The 15,389-nt window shown below is 42.6% G+C and overlaps 1 pseudogene; it reads right to left on the reverse strand.

Annotated features, from left to right (window-relative positions):
• The window catches only part of LOC101427385 (chondroitin sulfate synthase 1-like), a 35,794-nt pseudogene extending 21,829 nt beyond the window's left edge, over window positions 1-13,965 (reverse strand).
• Between the last annotated feature and the right edge of the window lie 1,424 nt (window positions 13,966-15,389).

Genomic DNA, 15,389 nt, shown 5'->3' on the forward strand with positions numbered 1-15,389 from the left:
GGGCATATGTCCAGGGTGCATGGTAATGTTTGGATATACTCATAGTGGCAACAATTAAAAACTACAGCTGGGGGGTACTGGGTTCCTGGCTGGGGGGGAGGGGCTCTGTCATGGTCCCTAGGGGAGCAGCGGCAGCCCTCCAGGTGCAGCGGCAAGGACCGGGAAGGAATGAGAGTCCAACAGTGAGCCCCTGATGACTATGATACTAATGACTATGCTTGTGAGCCTATATGCCTGAAATAAGAACAAGGCCTTGAGCAGCACTGTGCCTGGGAATTTCCTCCTGACAGCCTTCATGTTACTCAAATGTGGCCAGTCTCAAAGCCAAACTCAGCATGTAAATGCAATGCCTTCCTCCCAGCGTGGGACGTGACATCCAGGGATGAGCCTCCCTGGCACCGAGGGATCACTATCAACTACCAACTGATGATGCAACTGGAAAATGACCTTGAATTGAAGGTGTGATGCGGAGCAGCAGAATATCCCTGTCTACATATAATAACATGACTTTAAAATGCTGTTTGACCTAATGTAAGGGGGAAAAGGAAAGGAGAAATGAGTTTATATGGCTACGAGTCTCTAAAAAAGAGTCTGGAGGCTGTCAGAAGGATTGCCCTTATGCACAACTGAGCAGAGTCTAAGAGACAGATAAAGTAGATACAATCCCCAGGTATTGGTTCCTTGGAGGGCTAAAGAGACCCACGGGTTCTATGGTCATGGCAGATGGGGTTCACTGCCATGTCAGATGGCCCTTCTTTGGAGCTGGTGTTTCTGTGTGATGAAACTGGACTCAGATGGGATCTCTTTTCATAAGACTTTCATGCTACTTTACTGGAATTGTAGATGGTTTGAGGTTTAAGATATATTTAGGGGATTTGGATCTCTGGACTGACAATATGATAGCCAGGCCCTGAGCCTCAACAGACTCCAGCTCTTACAATCTGATTTATTGGACTCACCTCACTCAGCTAAGATGGAGTTGAAGAAGGACAACCACCACACCATGGAGCCTAGAGTGATTACAACTGAAAATGGGAGGATTGCATCCACTATCCATGTGGAATCTGAGCCTCCTCTTGACATAGAGGTGCAACGGACACAACCAATCCAAGGTCCACAGAGAAAAGGTGGCATTGGAGTCGGAAAAGTGGACATGGTGGCTGATGGGTATGGGGAATGGCAGGAAGAGATGAGATGTGGAGGCACCTTTGGGACTTGGAATTGCCCTGGATGGTGCTTCAGGGGCAATCACCAGACATTGTAAATCCTCCCAGGGCCCACTGGATGGAATGGGGGAGAATATGGGCCATGATGTGGACCAGTGACCATGAGGTGCAGAGATGCCCAGAGATGTACTTACCAAATGCAATGGATGTGTCACGATGATGGGAGTGAATGTTGCTGGGGGCGGGGAGTGGTGGGGTGGGGGTGGTGGGGTTGAATGGGACCTCGTATATTTTTTTAAATGTAATATTTTTAAAAAATTAATAAAAAAAAAGAAGGAAACTCCAGTCAGACCTAGGTTGGGATCATCTGTGCCCCGCAAATGGGGATGTGGCCCACGTGGGCATCTCCTCTGTGGGTTTCCTCTGTGGGTCATGCAGGAAGGAAGGGTTTCTAATAAACATTTTTAACATAAAATATAATATATGTGGAATTTGATCAATTGCTTTTTCTGTATCTATTAATTATAGTCATTACTTAATATAATCATATGCTTTATGGTTCTTAATCTATTAATGTGGTGATTTATATTGATTGGTAGTCTACAATTAAATTAATTCTGTATTCATTGCTTATCTTGATCATTAAGTAGTATCCATTTTAAATGCTTCTGACTTTGAATTATGTTCCAGTTAGGATTTTTGCATCTTTGTTCACTAATGACATTGCCCTCTATTTTTCCTTTCTTACATTTTCATTGTTAAAATCTGGACTCACAGTTATACTAGCCTCACACATTGGGGAATGCATACTCGTCTTCTGTGTTGGAATTTGAAGAAAGAATCATTTCTTCTTCAAATGTTTGGAAATGTTCGTTGATATAGTCACTTGTGTTCGAAGTTACTTTTGTGAAAAGCTTTAAGTTACTGATTCCACTTGTTTTAAGAGTTAAAGCATTATTCAGGTTGTCAATCTTTTCTTCATGTCAGTTTTGGCAAGTTGTATTTTTTTCCAGGAATTTGTCCATTTCATCTAATGTTTTAATATACTGATGTAAACTATTTCATAACATCCTGTTATTGTATTTTTTTATATCAGTAGCGCCTACAGTAGTTAGATCTGAGATCCATATCAAATTAATTCTTTTTTGTACGTAAAGTAAGGGTCATGATTCATTTTTCCCCATATGGTTGTCAGACTGACTCAGTTCCATGTATGAATGCAATTTTCCCTCACTATACTACAGTGTCTTCTTTGCTATAATTCAGCTAACTATATGTGTGGTGATCTGTTTCTGGGCTCTTTTATTTTCCATTGATGTATTTGTCTATCTTTGCACCAATACAAAAATGTCTTCATAGCTAGAGTTTCATAATGGGGTCTTGATATTTGGTAGTGTATCTCTTTAAACTTAATTCTTGTAATGTTAAAGAATTAAGTTTCCTTGACTCTTTGCATTTTCAAAGAAATTTTAGAATCAGATTGTCAGTTCTAATTTTTTTTTAAAATGCTGATTTTTTAAAAGGGATTCATTGACTTGCTTTTTCACTCTTATAATGGTATCTTTTGATAATTTTTTTTCAATGGTTAGTGCTTCATATCTTGCTTGATTCACCTTTGCCTACATCATGAATTTATTCTTCTATGTCTACCACTTGAATCTTAATTCATTTAGCTTTCACATTATATCTTTGATCTCTTTCAGATTAATTTTTATGTATCATTTAGGGTTTCATTTCCATTTTTTTCATACGAATATCTCAGTGACCTAGCAACATTTATTGAAAAGACTCTTTTCCACTGAATTGTGGGGGAACTTATATGTGACATTTTGAAGCTGGGTGGATCCCAGAAGATCATGTCATGACAGTCAACTGATTCCTGTGCATATAAACCAATTGTAGGTGGGATCTTTTCATTAAATCACTTTATTTGAGGACCTTTGATAAGATTGTATAACCTAGGGTACATTTTACTCCTCTTACTGGAGTCCTTTGTAAATGGGAGAACTTGCAGAGACACAGAGAGAAAAATGCTCAGAAGCTGAGAGAGAAGGACCCAGGAGCCAGAAGCTGAAATCAGTAGAACACAGAAGATGAGAGGAGCCACTGAAGTTAGAAGCTAAAAGCGCCAAGACCTGGAGAAGAGGGAAGAGACGAGTAGAAGCCACCACATGCCTGATTCCCAACCACTTGAGCCACATCCGCTCCCGGAGCTTAGTTTCTTAATTCTACCATAGATTAAATCAGGTGTTATTTCCTTACAGAGCCTTATAGAAGCTCTGACTCATGTTAAAAATTCTCAATCTCCATTTCCTGACACCACATATTATAAATTCAGAGCAAAGTCTTTGAGAGAGAGCTTCTTTCTGAAAACCGTATGTGTGCCTTGTGGTCAAGTTAAGTCATCTATTTGGACCTCTATTTCCACTCATTTCCAAAAAGGCATCCAGTAATCCCAATCTTGAGAATGAAATACAGGCAAGTATGGTGCTGCCATATTGCTTTTTTTAAGTTAGAGTGACATCTTAAGGTTTCTGGAAAGAATGGGTTGGTACCCAAACAATTTCTTTTTTATTATCAAGACTAATAATAGTTGTTCATATCACCATGTCTTTAAATAAACAGAAGTGTTTTTATTCAGACAGAGCCTTCTTCTGTCAGTTAATAATTGACCAGTAGCAATATACCTTGTTTCTCTAGACCAAAATAGAACAGCTTCTCTGCTCATCAATTGACAGGTGGAGGAAGAGGATCATGAGAAGTTTAAATATCTTATTTTTATATTAGTTAAGGTATTAATGGAGCTTATGCTGAAACATCTAACAAGGATTTCATTCTTTAGGATTTTGTTAATTATGGTTAGAAATACAATTATATCCACTTATGTAGAACACCAATATCCTTGACACATAACAGAGTTTCTCTCTTATAATAGGCAAAATATATATATGTTTAATATTTTAAATGACCAAGGACAGAGGTCCACACTCCCTAGTCCATGAATAATGTTCACTACTGGAATATATGTACACCACTGAGATGTAGAGATTTCAAAACCTGTGTGTGTGTGTGTGTGTGTGTAGAGAGAGAGAGAGAGAGAGATTGAAAGAAAGAGAACGTAAGTTCTCCCATGGCAAAAGAATGGGGAGGAATGAAGATCTTTTTTGACTCATTTTACTTTCTTGGTAAAGGAAAGGAAGTAACATCTATACTGTGGGAAATACTTTCCTATTGGGGAAAAGAGAAATAAAGCAAAAGGAATTGGCCTTGGGAATTGATCGTTTCTGTTCTCACACGTCCCTCACAGTTTATGTGGCTGTGGTTTCTCCACTGATTGTTGTCAGTCCCTCACCAACCGTCAGAACTGGACACATCTTTACCTGGAAGGCAATGATCTAAAAGATGAGGGAGTGGATTCTTTATGTGAAGCTGTGTCACACCAGCATGTAGACCTCAAAATCTGAAGTAAGTCCTCTTTCATTTGCATCGTGGACAGAGACCCTTTTAAGGGAGTGGGATGAGATTGCTGGAAGAACCTCTCTTACCTTATGAATATCAAGTTGGCAGATGACACTCTTCAATAGACAAAGGTGGTGTGTGCCAGGATCTCTACATTAATATGAAGTAATTTTCTGCAGCCACAAAGGCAATATTATTGCATGAAGAATTGATGCAATATATCCATATGTTGTAATTCACCATTATTAAATGACCACATATGAACCCACTAGCCAACCCATGACTGAGAACATTCACACAACCTACAGCCTTCTGTGGGGCTGTAGCCCTGCTTTCCCTAAGCCAGAGATGTCAACTGTCCTGAATTTGGAATACACATTCCGTTGCATTAAAACTTTTTTCTATGTATATTGGCATAGCAAGCAATGTATTTTTAATTTTTAAAGCTTTGTTAAAATGACATCATTTTCTATGTCGTATTCTGTGCTTCCTTTCTGACATCAACAGCATTTTTCTAAGATTCAACCAAAGTGATACACGTAATTAATTTATTTTATGAACAAAATAGTTGGCTGTACAAATATACCAAAATTTATGTATGTAGCCTCCTGTTTATAATAGAAACTTGGGTTGTACAACATCCACATTAAGCCTAGTATAAGCTTGTTCAGGCATTACTTCCCTGCAGAGCTCTAAGGAAGCATACCTCTAAGTCTGGTTAAAAATTCTGGATCTTGAATCTCTGAATTTCAATGTCTATTCAATTTTATGTGAAATGAAATGAAAATATGACTCAGGTAGCCTCAAAAAAATTCTTCCACAAGGAGCCTCTTTCAAAAAAATCAATGTTACATTACGGTAGATAAGAGAAATGTGATTCCTGTGTATTTCTTAATATGTTTCCTGGTTTCAATAATGTGGAAGGGATATGACCCTCATTATGCCTTGTGAGTCCCCTTAAGTTGTTTTCTCTTTGTAGCCAGAGTACCCCCTTCAGGCTTCTAAGAAGAAAGAAATGGCTGTACTGGAGAACAATCTTTGCCCATTATCCAATGCTAGTGGTTTTCCTGCTCAATTCAGTTTTAGGCCAAAATAAATGTAATTTTTCAGACAGATCCTTGTTAGTAAATAAGTGACAGGCAAATGATAGCCATCAAAATAAACAATAGAGCAGCAGTCTAGAATTCTTCAAAAATGTCCTTAGATTGTGGCCTAAGATAATGACATATAACTTCCCTCAAATTTCCTCAGAAAAGCTCTAGACTTGTGGCCTAATGAATTGATAGATACAGAATGAGGTTAGTGGGGATATGCAGGTTAGATATTTACATTCTCAGTCCTTGGATTCTGTAATTTAGGTTAGGGCATAGGATTATCACTAATACCCGGGGAATACCATATAACCTTGACTTGACATTTAGCACAGTTCCCTCCACATAGTAATCATAATAATTCCATTTGACATTTCAATGGCCAGATTTTCATGTAGAGATACTTGTCTTCCATAATTTTTCCTTGTTTTATTGACAACCATGGCTGCTCAATTGGGAAGACTGAATATATTAGCCCTTTTAGACCTATAGATATTGATGCAGAAAAATGGAGATATGTGCTGATCTGATAATCCCCAAATGGCAAAGGAAAGGACAAAGAGGCAATGGAAAGTGTTTAGATCATTGGGTTGTAATAATGAGAGCAATGGGAAATGAAATGAGATTTAGCGGTGAGAATACTTTCTTGGTATAAACTAAAATGGGTCATGGATCTGAAAGTACTTTATTTCTATTTTTGTGTTTTAATTTAGGAAGTACAGGGAATTGAACTCAGACAATGTACATGGAAAGTAGGCACTCAACTACTTGAGCTACTTCTGCTCCCCCCTTTCTTCCTCTTGGGTTTCTCTTATAGTTTGCACAGCTGATGTATCTCCAGTGACTGTTGTCAGTACTTCTCATTTATTTTCAACAACAATCAGAAACTGATAATTCTGGACCCAGGATAGAAGAATCTGAAGGATATATTGGGTTAAAGCTGTTGCGTGATACCTCGAAAATACCTGCACACAAACTTCCAAACCTGGGGTAAGTTTCCATTGATTTCTATTACGGAGAAGGTTTTTCTGAAGGGTGGGAGCATGGGGCAAAGAGTTAATTTATTGCCTTACGAGTGTTGTTGGTACTTTACAGGGAAATTTTACTGCCACCTGCATAGATGATCAGTTTAAACATTTAACTGAGCCCAAATGAAAGGTCAGAACCATGCTTGCTTTGAAATTCATTCCAAGGTAGGATTGTCCTGGAACAGAGCCCCTCCAGGGTAATTATAGTAATCTAACCTGAAAATCTTCCAGCAAATACACTATTTCTTCCCATGTAATGAACAGAAAACATCTTCATGATCTTTACCTCATTTATTACTGGGCAAAACATTAAATAACCAACTGAAAAATAAAGCAAGTGCAAAGATAATATTTCTCAGTGTACTTGCAATATATAGAAACCAGAAGGCTTTTACATTTCACCTGTTGAGAAATCATTGGGACTACTCTTAACTTTAAAGAGCTCTCTTGTTTCACTGTGTTGAGTTTTATTTTGTGAAAAGCAATGGAGTGAAGGGTCCTATACTGCCTTGTAAATTGTACACATTCATGCAAATGTCAAGGAAATAGAACCAATAACAAAACATCAATTGTGTATGTATTTGACCTCAATAAATTGATCAGTCATTTAAATGTAGGGTCCCCTGGGTCCTCTAAAGAGGTTGTTCTGCTGAGTTGGGGGAAAGGTCTTTAACTGAACTGCCAATCAAAGAAAAGTTAAACAAGTGGTCATTCTTAAGAAATCACTGCAATGGGCTGCCCATTGACCCACATTATTTCTTCTCCTTTTCTGTATTGCACTGTTGGTTGTTTAGCTTTAGAATCTTAACCCTTCTATTCCTACTCTAAAGCACTTTCTTTATATTCAATATTGGCTAAACCATGGTTAGATAAACAAATAGTGAATTCGTTTCCTGTATCTGCCATAACCTTAAACAACAGAACATTTGTGGAGCACGTGGAACTCAGTTGTTGAGCTCCTACTTTGCATGTACGAGGTTCAATCCCTGGTACCTCCTAAAGATATATATAAAAATAAAAAAATAAACAATAGAAACAAATCCTTTCTCAGCTCTGGAGGCCAGAATTCCTGGCTCCCTCTGAAGGTTCTAGAGGATAATTCCTTGTCCCTCACAGCTTCTGGTGGTTGAGACTCATTGTTGTGTGAGCATCACTCTGCTCCTTCTTATATCTCCTCCTTCTCTGTGCATGCATGTCTCTCAAAACTCCCTCTGCCTCACTCGCTCTCAAAAGGATACATGTGATTGCATTTAGGCCCTGGTGGATAATCCAGGTAAATAAAGCTAGGGTGCAGTGGGTCTAGTTTTTGTTTGTTTGTTTGTTTTGAGGTACCAGGGCCAGGTTTGAACTTTGTACGTGATAGGAAGGCAGTGCTCAACCAATTAGGCAAATCAGCTCCCCTGAGTTGGTTTTGTCATTTGTTTCCTTGTTTGTTTTCCTGATTTTAGGAGGCATTGGAAGCTGAACAGGGACCTCCCTTGTGGGAAGCATGTGCTCAACCAATTGAGCCACATCCACTCCCCTGGGTCCTTAAACCCAACTTCCAGCACCAGGTCCATGCTCCTGACCAGTCTATTTTACTGCCTCTCCTGCCTCAGGCCATAATTACTGCCAGAGTAGTAGTTGAACATCATATCATTTTAGAAAACATAGTGGTTTATCAGATTACTATGTCTTAACTTGTTTGGTATCCCACGTTGTGGCTGATTATCCTTGGTGGAAGTGGCTACTGGAAAATAAGTTCAAAAATCTTTCTTACTGAAAGTGAACCCAAGTTTGGGAAAGTACTGATAGAACCCAGAATATGGAGATCCTTCATTGTTGCCACAGAGATTCATTCCTGAATTTCAGAAGTCAAGTATCGAGATGAGTTTGATATCTCTGTTAGCTAATTTTGCAAGTATTAGGACCATTCCTCAGGCAACTTTGCTTCGGAAAAAAGATTTGCTGTAAGAAAATCTTACTAAAAATTTAGTAAGAAAATTTCAGTGTTTCTGTTTAAAGAAGACTTTCAGAGCTAATAATTATATGTCATTTTAATACAGTATGACTTGAACCTCTGGATTGCTCATGTGCCAGCTGGGCCCTGAGTCTCAGCAGAGTTGCAACTCCTACTCTCTGGTTTGTTGACTTACCCAGGTTAACTGACAGGGAGGTAAAGATGGTCAACCATCACACCAGGGAATCAAGAGTGCCTACAAACTGCAAGCAGAAGAATTGCATCCATCATCCATGTAGAATCTAAGCCCCCTCTTGATATAGAGGTGGAGTGGACATCACCATCCCAGGGTCCACAGATAGGAGGAATAAAATATGGATTAGAGTGGCCTTACTGATATTCTACTATAAAACTATTGTGACTAGTAATCGAAGAAATTGTAGTATAGAGGTGAAGAAAGTGGCCACAGTAGTTGCTGAGGGCAGGGAGGGGGAAGAAGAGTTGTGATGTGGGGGCATTTTTGGGACTTGGAGTTGTCCTAAATGATATTGCAGGGTCAGATGCTGGACTTTATATATCCTCCCATAACCCACTGAATGTACTGGGGAGAGTGCGAACTACAGGGTAAGCTATTATTAATGTGGTGCAGCAGTGCTCCAAAATGTGTTCACTGAGTGTGACGAGTGTGCCACAATGATGGGGGAGGTTGTTGATGGTAGAGGAGTGGGGAGGGGGGTATATGGGAACTCCTTATGTTTTTTAATGTAACACTTATTGTGATGTATGTCTCTTCAAAAAAATACAATTTACAAAAATGATGAGGGTGGGGGGTGGGCAGTGGGTTACATGGGAACCTCTTATATTTTTTAATGTAATGTTCTTTGTGATCTATTAACTTTAATTTAAAAAGTGTAAAAAAAAGAAAGAAAAGAAAAAAATTATCTGTGAATATAAAAAAATAAAGATCTTATTAGCAAAAGGAAAAAATATATAACTTGTCTTTTCAAAATCAATTGCCATTGAAGATTGAAATCTTACATTCTGGTCATGTCTACCATGAGCTCTTGCAATATCCTCCATCCAGGCTATGACTTCTCCCAACCATCCCCACCTAATGCAGGATAATTTTTTTAAAACTCATATCTATTCAAGTAGCTCCTCATAAACAAAATCTTTTTGGATTCTATTTGACCAAATACTAAAGTCTAAACCCTTTATTAAGTCTAAATAACAGTCCATGATCTGAATCTACCTAAAGCTAGAGTCTTCTTTCTTAATTAACTTAAAATAACCTAAACACAGCATGATATTTGCATTGTCGAGTCTTGGAATTCTTGTTCTAGAAAGTTCTTGTTTTTGACAAAGCAGAGTCTGAAAATGATGAGGTTGGAACAAGAGGGAAAATGGTCAATAAAAGCTGAAAAAGAGTGATAAAACTGTTACTGGAGTTTGGAACACTGGAGAACCATTTAATGTACAAGTGCCCAAATTGCCACTGGCAGTAACTTAGAAGATAAGGAATATGCATAATGAATTTTTGGATTTTGCTAAGGGAATCTCCGGACACAACATTGAGCATATCACCTGAGTGCTTCTAGCTGTATAGGAAAATGAACAAGAACACAGAGGAGAACTAAAGAAGGAACTCTTCACTTTGAAAGCAGAATCTAAAGGGAATATAAAGGAATTAGGATTTTCTAGGCTGGGAATTGAAAGGATTTATTATCTCCAGTCTCCTGTACAGTACATGTTTGAGGGACGAAATGGGGTCCCTGTTATGGGACGAGCAGGGTCCCTGTTGCGGGATGAGTGGGGTCTCGTTGTGGGACGAGAGGGGTCCCTGGCATGGGGAAGAAAGCCTCATACAGCCGCTGAGGCTTCCCTCGGGGGCTCCGAAGGCGTGGAGGGCACACGGCCCAGGAAGGAGTCGCGGAGACAGGCTGATGGCACAAGTCTGGTTTATTGCGGAAGGGGATGCAGATTTATAGGATTGGGGAGTGGTGTGGCGGGTTCTGATTGGCTAGGGCAAATGCTGTTTCCATATAAGGCAATGTTCTGGCATTGGGCTAGTGATTGGCCAGTAGAGTATGTGCTAACTCTTGATAGGCTGAAGCTGTTGCTGGGCAAACAGCGTACTAAGAGATTAGGTTTAAGGGAGGGGGGAGGGGAAGTGAGAGCTGGGCTAGGCAGGAGATAGGAAGGGGGAGGGCGGTGCCGGCTAGCCGTTAGCAGCAAAGGCCTAGTCAGGCGTGGTCACCTTGTCTAGGCCCAGTGGGCAGAGGCGGTGTCACCTCTTGCCGCACCGTTTGCCACTGAGGCAAGCCGGGTGCCCCTCCTCCCACATCTCCCCCTTTGTTTTTAATATGCCGGGGCTCTCGACGTTGGGGGGGGAGGACACGGAGGGGAATAGGGCTAACATGAAAAGCAGGAGATAGCGTAGATTTTTAGGTTTCTTGTTTGAAGCCAAGGTGCGGACAGCAAGTTGTACTAGCTGTCCAAGGAGGAGGGTGTCATGAACTGGATCCGGGGCCACGTTCAGCCTCTCCATCTGATGGGCGAGTGCGCTCATCATCCGTCGTTGGGACCTGCTGCTGGCCGGTGGCGGATTCGATGTTTCTCCCGGGGATCCAGAGCGGCTGGGAGGCATTTTGTGGGGTTCCCGACGCTCTAGGGCCTTCAGGCGGTGGCGCTTCCTCCTCCCTAGTTTCGGCTGCGGTGGCAGGTTTGATGTTTCGGCCTGGGATCCAGAATGGTTGTGAGGCGTTTTCTGGAAAGACGGGGGGGGGGGGGGGCGGAACCAGGCGGAGCAGAGCTATAGAGGCTACAGGAAAGGGAGGACCCCATGCCAGGAGCGGAGATAGGTAAGGACTAGGGGAAGGGGGAAGACGTGCCGTAGTCCAGCCCAGAGGGCAGACGCGAAGAGTCCGGTTCCTAGAATCGGACAGTGAGAGTCCGCACCTCAGCGAGAGGGGGACGCGAGTCAGGCCTGAAAGGGTCGGATGGCAAGAGTCTTGCCCCGGGCGATTACAGGTCCCAGGGATAGATGAGAGTCCAGTGGACGAGAGTCCTTACCTGCCAGAGGAGGGAAGCGAGGAGAAGGGTGCAAAGGGGCGAAAGGAGGAGGCAAGGGAAAAGGTTGCTGGGGCTCATGAGCGTCCCGCGGCAGAGCAGTAGCGGCAAGGCAAAAGGCAGAGAGTAGGACTATGAACACAAAGGTGACGAGAACAGGGGAGGAGGCAGAGGTGAAGGCAGGGGTGGAGGTGCTCAGACACACGCTCCTGAGAGTTTTATTGGTGCCTCTTGATCATAGCGGGTCGGTATAAGCCCCCGACATGGAAGGAGAAAGCCATCCAGCGATTCTCCCAGACCACCGTGGATCGTATGAGGTCACCAAGGTTCAGGAGCAGCAATGCAGAGCGAAAAGATAGGGGTGAGAAGAGAGGGGGGGGGGCCCGCCAGGTTATGGAGTGAGGCGGCGGAGGTTCTTGGGGCCCTTACCCTCGGAGTGGTGCAGTGGTGGGGTTGCTTTGGCCCCACGTTGTGCTGTGGTGGGGTTGCTTTGCCCCACGTTGGGCGCCAGTTGAGGGACGAAACGGGGGTCCCTGTTATGGGACGAACGGGGTCCCTGTTGTGGAACGAGTGGGGTCCCGTTGTGGGACGAGAGGGGTCCCTGGCGTGGGGAAGAAAGCCTCGTACGGCCGCTGAGGCTTCCCTCGGGGGCTCCGAAGGCGTGGAGGGCACACGGCCCAGGAAGGAGTCGCGGAGACAGGCTGATGGCACAAGTCTGGTTTATTGCGGAAGGGGATGCAGATTTATAGGATTGGGGAGTGGTGTGGCAGGTTCTGATTGGCTAGGGCAAATGCTGTTTCCATATAAGGCAATGTTCTGGCATTGGGCTAGTGATTGGCCAGTAGAGTATGTGCTAACTCTTGAAAGGCTGAAGCTGTTGCTGGGCAAACAGCGTATAAGAGATTAGGTTAAAGGGAGGGGGGAGGGGAAGTGAGAGCTGGGCTAGGCAGGAGATAGGAAGGGGGAGGGGGGAGCCGGCTAGCCGTTAGCAGCAAAGGCCTAGTCAGGCGTGGTCACCTTGTCTAGGCCCAGTGGGCAGAGGCGGTGTCACCTCTTGCCGCACTGTTTGCCACTGAGGCAAGCCGGGTGCCCCTCCTCCCACACATGTTCTCAAAAGAAAATAAAACCTGAAGACAAAGATCGAATAGGGAGTGTGTCTGTAAGCTCATTTAAGATCTCTGAAAGATTTAGAGGGATATGTCTTAGACCTTTTAGCTCTAAAACAGGATTTTTAAGAATCAAAGAGCATTGTCCAAATGCAGCTTTACATGCTCAAATTAGAGTAAGACATGTTTTTAAAAAATTGTAGATAGTGATTGGGGGCATATAACAGATTTGCAGATAGCCCACCAAGATTTTAAGGAAGTTATATTGGTAAAAAACACTGCAAACAAGGATGAAATTAGATGGAGAGATCTTTGTGTATGAACAATTTAGCCTTACCTCAAAAGAGGGCTGGCCTTTACCCTCACTTTCTGGGAGGGTATTGCTAAGCACTTAGAATGCCATACTTGTTGACTGGGTGAATAGCAGGTCAATTTCTCTTTTCTGGATTTTTAAAAAAAGATTCATTTATTTATTTCTCTCCCCACCGCCCCCCACCCCGGTTGTCTGTTCTGTGTCTGTTTGCTGCGTCTTCTTTGTCCGCTTCTGTTGTTAGCGGCATGGCAATCTGTGTTTCTTTTTGCTGCGTCCTCTTGCTGTGTCAGCTCTCCGTGTGTGCGGCACACTCCTGGGCAGGCTGCACTTTCTTTCGTGCTGGGCGACTCTCTTTACGGGGCGCACTCCTTGCACATGGGGCTGCCCTACGCAGGGGACACCCCTGCGTGGCAGGGCACTTGTTGCGCGCATCAGCACTGTGCATGGGCCAGCTCCACACGGGTCAAGGAGGCCCGGGGTTTGAACCGCGGACCTCCCATATGGTAGATGGACACCCTAACCACTGGGCCAAGTCCGCCGCCTTTTCTGGATTTTTTTTCCCCTTTTACTTCATTCTTGCCATGCCTAGAAATCTTTGCTTAGATGGACATTGTGTAAGTTGCAGAAGCTATGTATAATGATATCTTCCTTAAAAGAGAATTTCTAATCTTCTTATCAACAGATAAAGACCCATTACTTTAATTGAATCCAAGATTGAGCCTAATTGGTGTTGGCTTCTATTTTTGTAAAACTTCAGCTACCTGTGCTTCACTCTCTTTAGGATTATCAACCATGGTTGTGGGATATCTATTAGGACTACTATTCAGTGGTTGGTCCTTAAATCCATTGCTCTACTTTTGCTATAGTCCCTTCTCAATAAGAAAATGTGAATTGATTGCAGTCCCTTCTTGGGCATAGGTATTATGGATACATATTTTTTGTATGGTTTTTCTTCTATAACTTATCACATCTGTGAATTAAAGTGCCCTGGCAGTGGACTTGGCCAGTGGTTAGGGCATCCATCTACCACATGGGAGGTCGGCGATTCAAACCCCAGGCCTCCTTGACCCGTGTGGAGCTGGCCCATGCCGCAGTGCTGATGCGCGCAAGAAGTGCCCTGCCACGCAGGGGTGTCCCCCGCATAGGGGAGCCCCATGTGCAAGGAGTGCACCCTGTAAGGAGAGCCACCCAGAGTGAAAGAAAGTGCAGCCTGCTCAAGAATGGCACTGCACACACGGAGAGCTGACACAACAAGATGACGCAACAAAAAGAAACACAAGGTTCCCGTGCTGCTGACAACAACAGAAGCGAACAAAGAAGACGACACTGCAAATAGACACAGAGAATAGACAACCTGGGCATGGGGGTGGAGGGGAGAGAAAGAAATAAATAAATAAATCTTTTTTTAAAAGTTCCTTAATTACCCCGAGTTATTCTGTACAACATTGCTTCTAGCCAGTAAAATCACTTACCATGAAGAAAGGGTGGTGGCAGGCTTATACTCATGGGATACACTGGCCTTATTCTATGCCAGATCACTAAGTAGGAGCTAGGTGATAAAAAGTGGGAATAGCCTAGATAAGGTTAAATAATGGCATCCTGCTTGGTGCTTCCTTACAAGATGTGGGAAACATCTATTATACTGTGCTCTTTCACCCATAATCAGGATCCATGGGCTCTTGAACAAAGCATAGATTTGGCAGTGATCCGTTCCAATTATATATCTATTATCCCACTTCAGTAATTTTTGTTTCCCATTCCCACCACCTTAGGCTTAGCAGGTTTCAAAGTCCTACCTGCCCAGGAAAGAACAATTCCCCACAAAAAACAGGCATGAATGACTAAATTGTATGTTGACTTCCCCTGACCATTTTGTGTTCCTTGTGCCATTAATGTCATCTATTGACTGAGGTGAATGATCCCAATTGCCAAGAGGAAACTGGCTTGCTCTATCCAATGGTTGCAAGGAGTAGTATTGTTTTGAAACCCACAGATTTAGTGGGGTGCCTTGTTATTTCCATACCGGAAAATAATTGAGAGTCATATTGTTGTTGGAGCTCTAACTAAAAGTCCTACATTTCAAGTAGCAGGAAAGGGAAAGTGCAGAGAAAGAAAAGCACAAGCCAGCTAAGTCAATCCTCTTTTCAAGGAACACAAGAGCATTTGTTTATATCTCATTTGCCATAATGTAGTTACACAACAATCCCACTCTAAAGAA

The sequence above is a fragment of the Dasypus novemcinctus genome, chromosome 18 (genome assembly GCF_030445035.2).
Source record: "Dasypus novemcinctus isolate mDasNov1 chromosome 18, mDasNov1.1.hap2, whole genome shotgun sequence".
NCBI classification, from domain to species: domain Eukaryota; kingdom Metazoa; phylum Chordata; class Mammalia; order Cingulata; family Dasypodidae; genus Dasypus; species Dasypus novemcinctus.